Consider the following 13,769-nt stretch of genomic DNA (forward strand, 5'->3'; position numbering starts at 1 on the left):
ATTTCCGCCCCTCACAATTCCTCACACACCAAAATGACATCACTTCCGCCCCTCACATCATCGCTGATGTCACACACTCAGTGACTTCCATGCCCACCCCCCCGGCTGCCGTGTTTGTCACCACTTCCGCCCCCGCCAATGCCGCGCACTTGCATTCTGCTGACAACCCCCCCAGGTCCCACCATCACAATCCCTACCCCAGAATCCGGAGGGGAACCCCACCCCTGCTCATGACTCCACCCCCATTCCCCCTAACACCACACCCACTCCAGTTACAGGCTCCGTCGCCTCCCCAAGCTCCACACCTACGCCTGGTCCCAGCTTCCAGTCCTGCCGAGTTTTCACCATTCTTCCTGACCTCCCCCTCACTGAGGATGAATGATCAATCCTCAGCAAATACTTCACCTTTATCCCCCTCCGTCCACACATCAATTAATTTAATACACGCTGTGACATTGAAGACTTCTTCTGCCGCCTCCGAGCATACTTTTACAATCAAGACTCCCACCCACCTTTCAAGGACCCTTTTGCCCACCTCCAACATACTCCATCCACCAGGACACCCCGCGCTGGCCTATTACCTGTCTTCGATTTGTTCATTTCCAACTTCCACCGAGACATTAACCGCCTCAACCTATCTCCCCCCTCCCCCACTCCAACCTCTCACCCTCACAACGTGCAGCCCTCCACTTCCTCTGCTCCAATACCGACCTCACCATCAAACCAGCAGATAAATGGGGTGCAGTGGTAGTCTGGTGCACTGACCTCTACACTTCTGAAGCCATGATGCCAACTCAAAGACACCTCCTCCTATCACCCGCTCTACCATGACCCACCTCCCATCACCAAACCGTCATCTCCCAGAGCATACAGAACCTCATCACCTCAGGAGGAGAACTCCCACCCACAGCTTCCAACCTCATTGTCCGGGATCCCCCACTGCCCGATTCTACCTCCTTCCCAAGATCCACAAGCCTGACCATCCTGACCGACCCATTGTCTCAGAATGCTCATACCCGACCGAACTCATGTCTGCCTACCTCGACATTGCCCTCTCCCCCAGTCCAGGAATTACCCACATTCGTTCGAGACACCACCCATACTCTCCACCTCCTCCAAGACTTCTGTTTTCCAGGCCCCCAACGCCTCATCTTCACCATGGATATCCAATCCCTCTACACCTCCATTCACCATGACCAGGACCTCCAAGCCCTCCGTTTCTTCATCTCCCGACATCCACAACAGAACCCTTCCAATAATACTCTCATTCGTTTGGCTGAACTTGTCCACACCCTTAACAATTTTTCCTTCAAATTCTCCCACTTCCTCCATACCAAAGGGGTAGCCATGGGCACCCGTATGGGCCCCAGCTATGCCTGTCTCTTTGTTGGCTACGTAGAACAGTCCATCTTCCGTAGTTACACTGGCACCACTCCCCACCTCTTCCTCCGCTACATTGATGACTGCATTGGCACCACCTCGTGCTCCCTCGAGGAGTTTGAGCAATTCAGCAACTTCACCAACACATTCCACCCTGACCTTAAATTTACCTGGAACATCTCAGACAATTCCTTCCCCTTCCTGGACCTCTCAATCCCCATTAATGACAACCGACTTGACACCGACAATTTTTACAAACCTACCGACTCCCACAGCTACCTAGATTACACATCTTCCCACCCTACCGTCTGCAAAATTCCCAACCCCTCCACATCCACCGAACATGCTCCCAGGACGGCCAGTTCCACCACAGAACACATCAGATAGCCTCCTTCTTTAGAGATCGGAATTTCCCTTCCCACGTGGTAAAAGATGCCCTCCAATGCTTCTCGTCTACATCCCACACCTCCGCCCTCAGACCCCACCCCTCCAACCGTAACAAGGACAGAACACCCCGGTGCTCACCTTCCACCCGACCAACCTTCTCAGAAACCAAATCATCTGCCGACATTTCCACCACCTCCAAACGGACCCCACCACCAGGGATATATTTCCCTCCCCACCCCTTTCCACTTTCCGCAAAGACCATTCCCTCTGTGACTACCTGGTCAGTTCCATGCCCCCCAAAAACCCACCCTCCCTTCCTGGCACCTTCTCCTGCCACTGCAGGAATTGCAAAACCTGCGCCCAGACCTCCCCCCTCACCACCATCCAAGGCCCGAAAGGAGCCTTCCACATCCAATGTTTTACCTGCACATCCACCAATATCATTTATTGTATCCGTTGCTCCCAATGCGGTCTCCTCTACATTGGGGAGACTGAACACCTCCTATCAGAGTACTTTAGGGAACATCTCTGGGCCACCCGAGATAATCAACCCCACCGCCCTGTGACCCAACATTTCAACTCCACCTTCCACTCTGCCGAGGACATGCAGGTCCTGGGCTTCCTCCACCGCCACTTCCACACCACCCGACGCCTGGAGGAAGAACACCTCACCTTCAGCCTCGGAACACTTCAACCCCAGGGCATCAATGTGGACTTCACCAGTTTCCTCATTTCCCCTTCCCCCATCTCACCCCACCTCCAGCCTTCCAGCTCAGCCCCGCCCTCATGACCTGTCCTAATGGACTATCTCCCTTCCCACCTATCCATTCCACCCTCCTCTCTGACCTATCACCCCCATCCCCACCCCCATTCACCCATTGTACTCTTTGCTACCTTCCCCCATCCTCCACTCTGACCTATCACCTTCTTTCCCACCCCATTCACCTATTGTACTCTTTGCTACTTTCTCCCCATCCCCACCCCTCTCTTATTTATCTCCCCACTCTGCAGGCTCCCGGCCTCTGTTCCTGATGAAGGGCTTTTGCCTGAAACATCGATTTTCCTGCTCCTCGGATGCTGCCTGACCTGCCGTGCTTTTCCAGCACCACTCTAATCTAGACTCTGGTTTCCAGCATCCGCAGTCCATGTTTTTACCTTATTGGAGGAGGAGACTACCGAGATAAGGCATGTTGTAGACAATGAAGCATGTTACAGTGATGGGGATGGTAGTCTGGAATGCAGCACAATTCAAATATGTGGAGGGACTATCGGGAAAGGAGGAGGTTACAGCGATAGGATCTGTTACAGGATTAAAAATTATCGAAGACACTGGACCACAAGACATGCCATAGATACACTGTTGTAGAGTAGTGAGTTTTAATATAACAGAACTTACATTGGGATGGTGATTGAGCCTGGGGTGTGTGTGTGTACTGTGCTCCCCTCCAGCACTGTATCTATGTCATGTTGTGTTAACAGATGTTTGGAGCCCTCTCATTGTTCTTTGCTCTGTGCACTGTGGGTGACCTTACCTCACTACAGGATTTATTGAAGGCTCCAGATCTCCTTTCCCTTTGTCTCTCTCTGGCAGACCAACTGCGTTCAATGAGGTGAGGGACGACCCACCCAGCAGCTAGGAAGGCTATTGATTCAGGAGTTTCCTCAGTACCTACAGGAGACAGAGAAATAGACAGAATGGGAAATTAAACAGATGCAGTGAAGGTTACACATGGAGAATGGCACAGAGTCCCACAGAGATCTGGAAAATGGAGCGATATTAAGTAATAGTCCCAGATTGCTGGAAGATGTCAGGATCACACAATTGTGTGGGAAGAATGGGTTTAGCTTCATGATGCCCTGGTATCAGTGCTCAGGGATGAGCACCCAGTGAGCAGGTGAAGTAATGGCCTAGTGGTATTATTGCGAGAGAATGTATCCAAAACCTCAGCTAATGTTAAGGGGAGGCAGGATTGAATCCCGCCATCTGAAAAGGAGACACTTGAAATCAATAATTTTAAAAATAATAATTAACAATCCACAAATAAGTATGAAACCATTACTGATGTACAACAAATCCAAACACTTGTCCTTTAGAGAAGGACATCTGCCCATCCTCACGTGGTCTGTACGACATCCCCACAGCAAAGGGTTTGCCCCTCAATTACCCTCTGAAATGGCCGAGCAAGCTACTCAGTTCAAGGGCTTCTGGGACTGGGCAATAAAGGCTGGTCAGACAGAGACTCACACATCCCATACCTGATTTTAAAAAAATCTATTAGGATGGTCCCTCTGGAACTGTGCTAGGAGCAGTGTCCTGGCCAATCATGTTGGTAGGTTTATGGACAGGGCATTAAACTGACAGAGAGGATGCCGGGACAGGATTCAAGTGAAAGGATCTTTCCAAAACCACAGAAGAAAGGTGAAGTATGGGAGCAGCATGGGAATGTGACTGAAGACAAGCAGAAAGGAACAGGAGGAGACAGAGTTTAACTAAAATTTTTACGTTGAGGGCGGCACGATGGCACATTGGTTAGCACTGCTGCGTCACAGCACCAGAGACCCGGGCTCAATTCCCGCCTCAGGCAACTGTCTGTGTGGAGTTTGCACATTCTCCCCGTGTCTGTGTGGGTTTCCTCCGGGTGCTCCGGTTTCCTCCCACAGTCCAAAAAGTTGCAGGTTAGGTGAATTAGCCATGGAAAATTGCCCACAGTGTTAGGTGTAGGGGAATGGTCTGGGTGGGCTGCTCTTCGGAGGGTCAGTGTTGACTTATCGGGGCGGCACGGTGGCTCAGAGGTTCTCACTGCTGGCTCACAGCGCCAGAGACCTGGGTTCAATTCCCGCCTCAGGCGACTGACTGTGTGGAGTTTGCACGTTCTCCCCGTGTCTGCGTGGGTTTCCTCCGGGTGCTCCGGTTTCCTCCCACAGTCCAAAGATGTGCAGGTCGGGTGAATTGGCCATGCTAAATTGTCCGTAGTGTTGGGTAAGGGGTAAATGTAAGGGTATGGGTGGGTTGCACTTCGGCGGGTCGGTGTGGACTTGTTGGGCCGAAGGGCCTGTTTCCACACTGTAAGTAATCTCATCTAAAATTGTACATCAGCAAATAGATTTGTGACGGAAAATTGTGGAAGAGAATATATTATGTTTTTTTTTTAAACGGACAACGTTGCTGCAATATGGTCGAAGTATTTGTGACACAGAGATAAAAGAGGTTTAGACACCAGGGAGACATGGATACAGGGTGAACAAAAATATTCAGCGGTTTGTAATCTTGTGCAAACTCAGGCAAAATGGGCAACGATAACAATAATGGATAACAAAGGCATTACAGAGAAAGCATTTGGCCTCAGATCATGAAGTAGAGTCAGTCTGAATGTACATTCTGGCTACTACTTGCCAAGGTCACAAGCAGCAGAACAGTTTTAGCCACTGAACAGCATTCCATTGTTCAGCACTGCATTACACACGAACTCATTGGAATTTTTTTAACAAACACATTGTGATAACTTTGGGAAACTTCAATATTTGTATAATCTGGGACAATCACACAGTCACCATTGATATTGGAAGATGAGTTTGGTGAATTTTTTTTCAGTGTTTCTTTGAAAGACACATTGTGCAACTGTTAAGGGACATAACTATCGCAGAGCGACCATGTAATGAAACTTAGTGAATGAGTAATGTCACCTGCAGAGATCCTTCGGGAAATGTGGTAAAGTGCAGTTAAAATAAATAAAGTTTTAAAGTGATTCACAGAAAGGAAATCTGCAACTAGAAATAAAAATAGACAATTACATGAGCTTGACAGGAGAACTGACCAAGGTAAACGCGGGAAACAGACTGAAATATGTGCCTGTAAATGAACAGTGGAAAATATTTGAAGGGACAATGCAAAATACTCAACAAAAGGACATTCAATTGAAACAGTAAAAACCTCAGCAAGAAATTCCCACTGATCCTTTACTCAGGACAAAACGAATCATACTAGATTATGAGGCTGAGAAGATCACCAAAAAGTACTTAAAAGCCTGAAGTGAGAGAGTGTTTTAGGAGTAATTGCAATGGGTCTGCTAGCAGGAGGAGGGCAGTGGGAAGGGGAATCATTGTCAAGGTTTAATGACACGATAGGAACAGGGAGAGATGAATGTGCTGGAGGTGGTGAGAGTGTTACAGAGAGTGGTCAGGGTGTTACAAAGCCAGGACGGATTTCTGCAGCTGGAGGGGTTTGCAGAGGTACGGAGGGACATAGGTATTTTTATTTATTCATTCATGGGATGTGGGTGTCACTGCCTGGAACAACGTTATTTGGCCCCTCTGCTAATTACCTAGAGGGCAGCTCAGAGTCAGTCATATTGCTGTGGGTCTGGAGTCACATGTTGGCCAGACCAGGTTAGAATATTTGATGTCCTTCCCTAAAGGAGGTTAGTGAACTAGATGAGTTCTTCCGACTGATCAACAATGTTTTAATGGTGGCCCCACCAATGTCTTTTACAGCCACAACATGACATCCCAACTCTTACACTTAATGCTCTCCCGAATGAAGGTAACCATCCCAAATGCCTTCTTCACCAGCCTGTCTACCTGTGACACCACATTCAAAGAAATGTGTACCTGGGTCACTGGATCTCTGACTGAAAACACGATCCAGGGCCCGAACAATAACTGTACAAGTCCCACCCTGGTTTGTTCCACCAAAATGGAACACCTCACCTTTATCTAATTAAACTCCATCTGCTATTCTTCAGCCCACTATCCCAGCAGTACTGTTCATCCTGTTGTATCACAGATAACATTCTCCACTATCCACTTTACCACCAATTTCAGTGTCACACAAAACAATTACTTACCAGGAAACCAATATTCCCATCCAAACCATTTATCCAAATGACAAACAACACAGGACCCACTCCACCGCTGGTCACATGTCTCCAGCCAGAAAAAAACAACATGCCTCCCACCACCCTCTGTCTCCTACCATCAAGCAAATTTTGTATCCAGTTCACGAGCTCCTCCTGAAAGCCATATCTTTTGACACTGATCTGAGCTTATTACCCAGTTTACCAGACAGAACACAGAACACAGAACAGTACAGCCCAAGACCATTCAGCCATGATTTCATGCCAACCTTTTATCCGACTGTAAGATCAAAATAAACTGCATACCCTTCATTTTACTATTATCCATGTGTCTGTCCAAGATTCTATTAAATGTCCCAGATGTGCCTAATTTTACTACCACCATTGGCAGTCCATCCAACCACCTACAATTCTCTATTCTCTGATCCATCCTCCATTCACCTTAAAATTACACCCCCTTGTAATAGCCATTTATGCCAAAGGAGGAAAAGTCTCTGACTATTCACTCTCTCTGTGCCTCTTATCATCTTGTTCACATCCACAAAGTCGCCCCGCCCCCTTCTTCACTCCAATGAAAAAATCCTTCGCTCCCTCACCTTTTTTTGTAAGAACTGCCCTCCATTACAGGCAGCATCTTGGTAAATCTCCAGTGTACGCTCTCTAAATCGTGCGCATCCTTCCTGTAAACAGGGGACCAGAACTGAACACAATATTCCAAGTGTGGTCTCACCAGGACGCTATAAAGATGCAGTAAAACCTCACGGCTCTTACCGTCAATCCCCTTCTAAGGGGAGCCAACACAACAAGTGCCTTTTTAACAACCCTACCAACGTGCGTGGCGATTTTGAGGGATCTATTGACACTGACCCCATGATCTCTGGCAAGTAATCTACCTTTCACCCTGTATTCTGTATTCAAATTTGACCTTCCAGAATGAATCACTTCACACTTTTCCAGATTGGACTCCATCTGCCACTTCCAGCCCAGCTCTGTGTCCTGCCAATGTCCCATTGCATTCTACAACAGCTCTCCACATTCCCCACCACTCCACCAACCTTCACGTTATTGGCAAACTTACTAACCCACTCTCCAACATCCACATCCAAGTCAGTTACAAAATTCACAGAGAGCAGAGTCCCAGAGCTGATTGTTACAGAACACCACTGGTCACTGAGCTCCAGGCTCAATACTGTCCATCTGCTGCCACCCTCTGTCTTCTCTGGGCCATCCAATCCTGTATCCAGACAGACAGATTTCCCTGTATCCCAATTTTCCTTCTTTTCTGAGTGAGCCATCAACATATTCTGCCATATCCTCAAAGAATTCAATAAGGTTTGTGAGGCATGACCTGACCGCTCACAAACCCATACTGACTGTGGCTAATTTAACTATGGTTTTCCAAGTAGTCGTATATCCTGTCTTTAGAGTCCTCGCCAATAATCTGCACACCACAGACATAAAACTAAATCTGTAATTCCCAGAATTCTACCTCCGTAATATGGTCCAAACTCTACAAACGTTCTCTCCTCTCCCATGCTCCCCAGAATGACACTGGAGGGTGGAGGGAGTTACAGAGATAGGGAGGGATATCAGGACACGAGGATTTTGCAGATATTAGGAGGTTTGCAGTGCCAAAAGGAGGCTTCAGTAATTGTGAGGTTTCATGGTGATGAAGGCATTTGAGGAGGGAGGGAGGGAGGGAGGATTGTATGGAAATGAGCGGTTTCATAGTTTAGGTGTTTTGTTAGGACTGCAAAAGGTTACGGAATTGGGGAGGTTTAAGCACTTGAGATTGTTACACAAACATGGTTTTGGTTGCAATGCAGGAAGAGGATTCAGGAAGCTGGAGAGTATGGGGTCTGAACGAGGTTACACAAATGGGAAGAGTTGTCAGGAGTGGAGGTGTTTACAGAGACAGCAATGGCCTGATCTGGAGCAGAGGACCCAGATTGGGAGGGGTGTGGGGACTGGAGGTGATTTCACAGGGAGGGAGGACCATAGACCCACAGGAGGTTACAGAAATGTGGAGAGCTGTAGGGCTGACAGGGGTTCATGGAGTTGGGAATGTTGGGAGGGATAGAGAAGTTTACAGGGATAAGAATGTTTGTAGGCCAGGGCTGAATCACAGACAGGGACTGTTTTAGGGAGCTGAGCAGATTACAGAGATAAAGATATTTGTATCGACTGGAAGAACAAACTGAGATATGCAGGGTATCGTGACTAACGATGTTTATAGACATAGGAAGGATTAGGTTCTGGGGGTTATGGAGGCTGTGGAATCTGGATTTCTTTTCAGAGACTGGGATAGCAATTTTGGTCAGAAACAGTTTCACAGATAAGGGAGCATAGCACAAACAGGAGGAAGTTGTAGAGGAGGGTGACGTTTAAATAGATAGTGGTGTAAGAGCTGGACAAGGTTATGGAGATGGGTAGATGGTGGAGACACAGGAGGAGCTTACATTGACATGGGGGTGATAGTGACAGGAGGGTGTTAAATAGATAGTGCATTTTGTAGGGACCGGATTGGGAGAGGCACAGGCATGGAGTGAGTTCGACAGATCAGGATTACTGCAGAGACCTGAGAGGATTACACTGATAGGGATGGTGGTCGGGTCTCCACAGACTGTTGGTGTTTAGGGACTGGAAGAGATTTGGTAGATAGGGAGGGATGTAAGAGCTGCAGGAGCTTATGGAGAGTTGGAGCAACTGCAGAAGTAGGTTTCTCAGACAGGAGTAGGTTATAGATAGTGAGGGTTGTGTGGTCTGAGTAAGTCAAAAAGAGGAGAGTTTTCTCGTCTGGAAGAGGTTACACTGACAGGGACAGTTGAAGAGACTGAAGCAAAAATGCATGGAGAAGGTTACACAGATCGGGAGGAGAGTAGGGGCTGAAGGTGAATACACAGACATGGAGAGTTGTATTGTTAGACGGAGCTGAGAGGGATAGGGTCCGGTGTAGGGATTTACACAGATAGAGAAGGTTGTGTGTTTTGGAGAAGGTTATACTGATACAGACATTGTTAGGGAGTGTTTAGTGGACTACAGAGGAGCTCAGAGAGAATGTATTATGGGGAGTGGAGGAGATTACAGACACAGGGATGGCTGTCGGGTTGAAAAGAGCTTCTACTGATCCTCAGTGCTGTAAGGCTGGAGGGAGATTATAACAGCGAGTTGTTGCCAAGACTTAATTTCTTCACTGATATAGAGCAGGTCTCAGCATGTAACTGTCAAAGGGAAGTTGAGACAGTCCAGATTAGTTTTCAGAGACACAAATGTTTATGGGAGTTTCAAGAGGGAACAATGATTGGGAGTGCTGTACCAAATGGTAATAGTTGTAGGGAGGGTTCTAAAAGCAGGAAGAGGTGACAGACATATCGATCTTTGTAAGGACTGGAGAAGGTTACATAGGCAAGGAGTGTTTTAGAGTCTGGAGGAGATTACTGTGTTGAGGAGAATACTGGGGATAAGGCAAGGTGTAAGGGACGGGGATGGTTGACAGTGCTGGACGATAACCTGAATAGAATCGCCATCGTGTGCAACCAGGCCATTCGGCCCAACCAGTCCATTCCAAAACTCTGAAGAGCATCCTACCCAGACCCACCCCTCTACCTATACATTAAACCCTGAATTTCTCGTGGTGAACTTATTTAAACCACACATTCCTGAATACCACAATCAATTTATGATGGCCAATTCACTGAAGGTGCAAATTTTGGACACACACACACACACACACAGTGAGGGAATACACGCAGACACACAGTGAGGGAGGGACACATACGCAAATCGAGGGAGACACACACACACACACACACGAAGCGAGGGAGGGACACACACACACAACGAGGGAGGGACACACACACAGCGAGAGAGGGACACACATACACAGCGAGGGAGGGACGCACATACACAGCGAGGAAGGGACACACATACACAGCGAGGAAGGGACACACATACACAGCGAGGAAGGGACACACATACACAGCGAGGAAGGGACACACATACACAGCGAGGAAGGGACACACATACACAGCGAGGAAGGGACACACATACACAGCAAGGAAGGGACACGCGCACACACACAGCGAGGGAGGGACACGCGCACACACACAGCGAGGGAGGGACACGCGCACACACACAGCGAGGGAGGGACACGCGCACACACACAGCGAGGGAGGGACACGCACACACACAGAGCGAGGGAGGGACATGCACATACACACACACACACACACACACACACACACAGCGAGGGAGGGACATGCACACACACAGCAGGAAAGAGACACGCACACACACAGCAAGTGAGGGACACACACAGACATGCAGCGAAGGGACACACACACACACTCACAGACAGTGAGGGAAGGACATGCACACACAGCGAGGGAGGGACACGCTGAGACACGCAGTGAGGGAGGGGACATGCACATACATAGCGTGGGAGGGACACGCACACAGCGAGGGAGATACACACACACACTCACACAGCGAGGGAGGGACACGCACAGACACGCAGTGAAGGGAAACACACACAGATACACAGACAGAGAGGGAAGGACATGCACACACAGCGAGGGAGGGACACGCTGAGACACGCAGTAAGGGAGCGACACGCACACACACAGCGAGGGAGGGACACGCACACACACAGCGAGGGAGGGACACGCACACACACAGCGAGGGAGGGACACGCACACACACAGCGAGGGAGGGACACGCACACAGACAGCGAGGGGGAAGGCATGTGCACACAAATTGAGAGGGGGCACACACACAAAGCGAGGGAGGGACACGCAAACAGACACACAGTGAGGGGAATACTGACAGACACACTGCGAGGGACAGGAACACACACACACACAGCGAGGGAGGGACGCGCACATACACACAGCGGGGGACGGGGACACACACACGTAAAGCGAAGGAGGGACACGCACACATACACACAAACACAGAGCAAGGGACAAACACACACTCTTACAGTGAGGGGAATACACGCAGACACACAGCGAGGGAGGTACACGCACATACACTGCAAGGAGGGACACGCACACACCGCGAAGGAGGGACAAGCTCACACATGTCGAGGGGGAGGGCATGTGGACAGAAATTGAGAGGGGGCACGCACACACACACACAGCGAGGGAGGGACACGCACACACAGCGAGGGGGGATGCGCACACACAATGAGGGGATATACACAAAGAGCAATGGAGGGACACATACACACACAAACAAAGAGCGAGGGAGTGACACACGCACACAGAGCAAGAGGGACACACACACACAAAGCGAGGGTGGGATACGCACATACACTCCTAGAGGGACACACATTCTCACAGCAAGTGGGGGGCACACACACAGTGAGGGAGGGACATGTGCAAGCACAGAAACACAGACACATGCAGCGAGGGAGGAACTCGCGCACAGAAACACGCACACACAGAGCAAGAGAGGAACACTCGCAAACACACAAGCGAGGGGGGAGGCACACGCACACACACAGCGAGGGAAGGACACGCACGCACACACAGCGAGGGTGAGACACATGCACACACAGCGAGGGAGGTCCACACAAACAGAGCAAGAGAGGGACACTCACAAACACAGCGAGGGGGAGACACATGCACACACAAGAGGGAAGGCCACACACACGCGTGCACATCTAGAGGGACACACACACACACACACAGAGCAAGAGAGGGACACGCACACACGCAGCCAGGGAGAGGCATGCACACACAGCGAGGGAGGGTCACACACAAACACACACACACAGAGCAAGAGAGGGACACACACACACACACACAGCGAGGGGGAGACACATGCACACAGCGACGGAGGGCCATGCACAGCAAGAGGGACAAACACACACACACACACACACAGCAAAGGGGGGGATCTCACACATACACAGCGAGGGAGGGACACGCACACACACACAACAGCAAGGGGGACACGCACACTCACAGCATGGGAGGAGACACACTTACACACACACACACACACACAGCGAGGGAGGGACACGCAGTGAAGGGGGGGACACACAAACACATATAGTGAGGATATGACACGTACACACACACAGCAAGGAAGGGACACACACACACACACGGCGAGGGAGGGATATGCACACACACAGCGAGGGAGGGACACCCACACACAGGGAAGGAGGGACAAGTAGACACACGGCGAGGGGGAGGGCAAGTGCACAGAAATTGAGAGGGTGCACGCACACACAGCGACTGGGGATACGCACAGGCACAGCGAGGGAGGGATACGCGCACACACAGCGAGGGGGGACATGCACTCACACACCGAGGGGAGATGCGCACATACAGTGAGGGGGATATACACAAAGAGCAAGGGTGGGACACACACACAGCAAGAGGGACACACACACACATACACAGAGCAAGGGGGGAAAGTCACACATACACACACACACACATCCAGGGAGGGACATGCACACACAGCGAGGGAGGGACACACACAAACACACACACACAGAGCTAGGGAGGGAAGGACATGCACAAACAGTGTGGGAGGGACAGGCACACACAGCGAGGGACAGACATACACATACACAGCGAGGGACACACACACACACACACACACACACACACACGGAAGGAGGAACAAGCACACACATGACGAGGGGGAGGAAATGTGCACAGAAAGTGAGAGGGGGCACGCACACACAGTGAGAGGGGACACACACTGACACGGCGAGGGAGGGACACAGGCACACACAGCAAGGGGGAACATGCACTCACACAGTGAGGGGGATGTACACAAAGAGCAAGGGAGGGACACACATACACACAAACACACACAAACACACACAGAGCAAAGGGGAAAAGTCACACATACACAGCGAGGGAGGGACACGCACATACACAGCAATGGGGACACACACACACACACACACACACACACACACACACACAGCGAGGGAGGGACACACACACACTCTCACACACAGCGAGCGAGGGACACACAAACAGCGAGGGAGTGAAACGTACACATACAGTGAGAGAGTGACACACACACACAAACACACACACAGTGAGGCAGGGAAGGACACGCACACACACAGAGCAAGTGAGGGACACCCACTCACAGCAAGAGAGGGACACGCACACACAC

At 50.0% G+C, this 13,769-nt stretch overlaps 1 long non-coding RNA gene across 1 annotated transcript in view; it reads right to left on the reverse strand.

Annotated features, from left to right (window-relative positions):
- Positions 1–3,176: 3,176 nt before the first annotated feature.
- Positions 3,177–13,769, reverse strand: part of LOC140453848 (uncharacterized) — a 24,257-nt gene continuing 13,664 nt past the window's right edge. Inside the window, exon 3 of the long non-coding RNA XR_011952505.1 lies at positions 3,177–3,436. This is a non-coding gene — a long non-coding RNA (uncharacterized lncRNA). The remainder of the gene's footprint in view (positions 3,437–13,769) is intronic.

The sequence above is a fragment of the Chiloscyllium punctatum genome, chromosome 28 (genome assembly GCF_047496795.1).
Source record: "Chiloscyllium punctatum isolate Juve2018m chromosome 28, sChiPun1.3, whole genome shotgun sequence".
NCBI classification, from domain to species: Eukaryota; Metazoa; Chordata; class Chondrichthyes; order Orectolobiformes; family Hemiscylliidae; genus Chiloscyllium; species Chiloscyllium punctatum.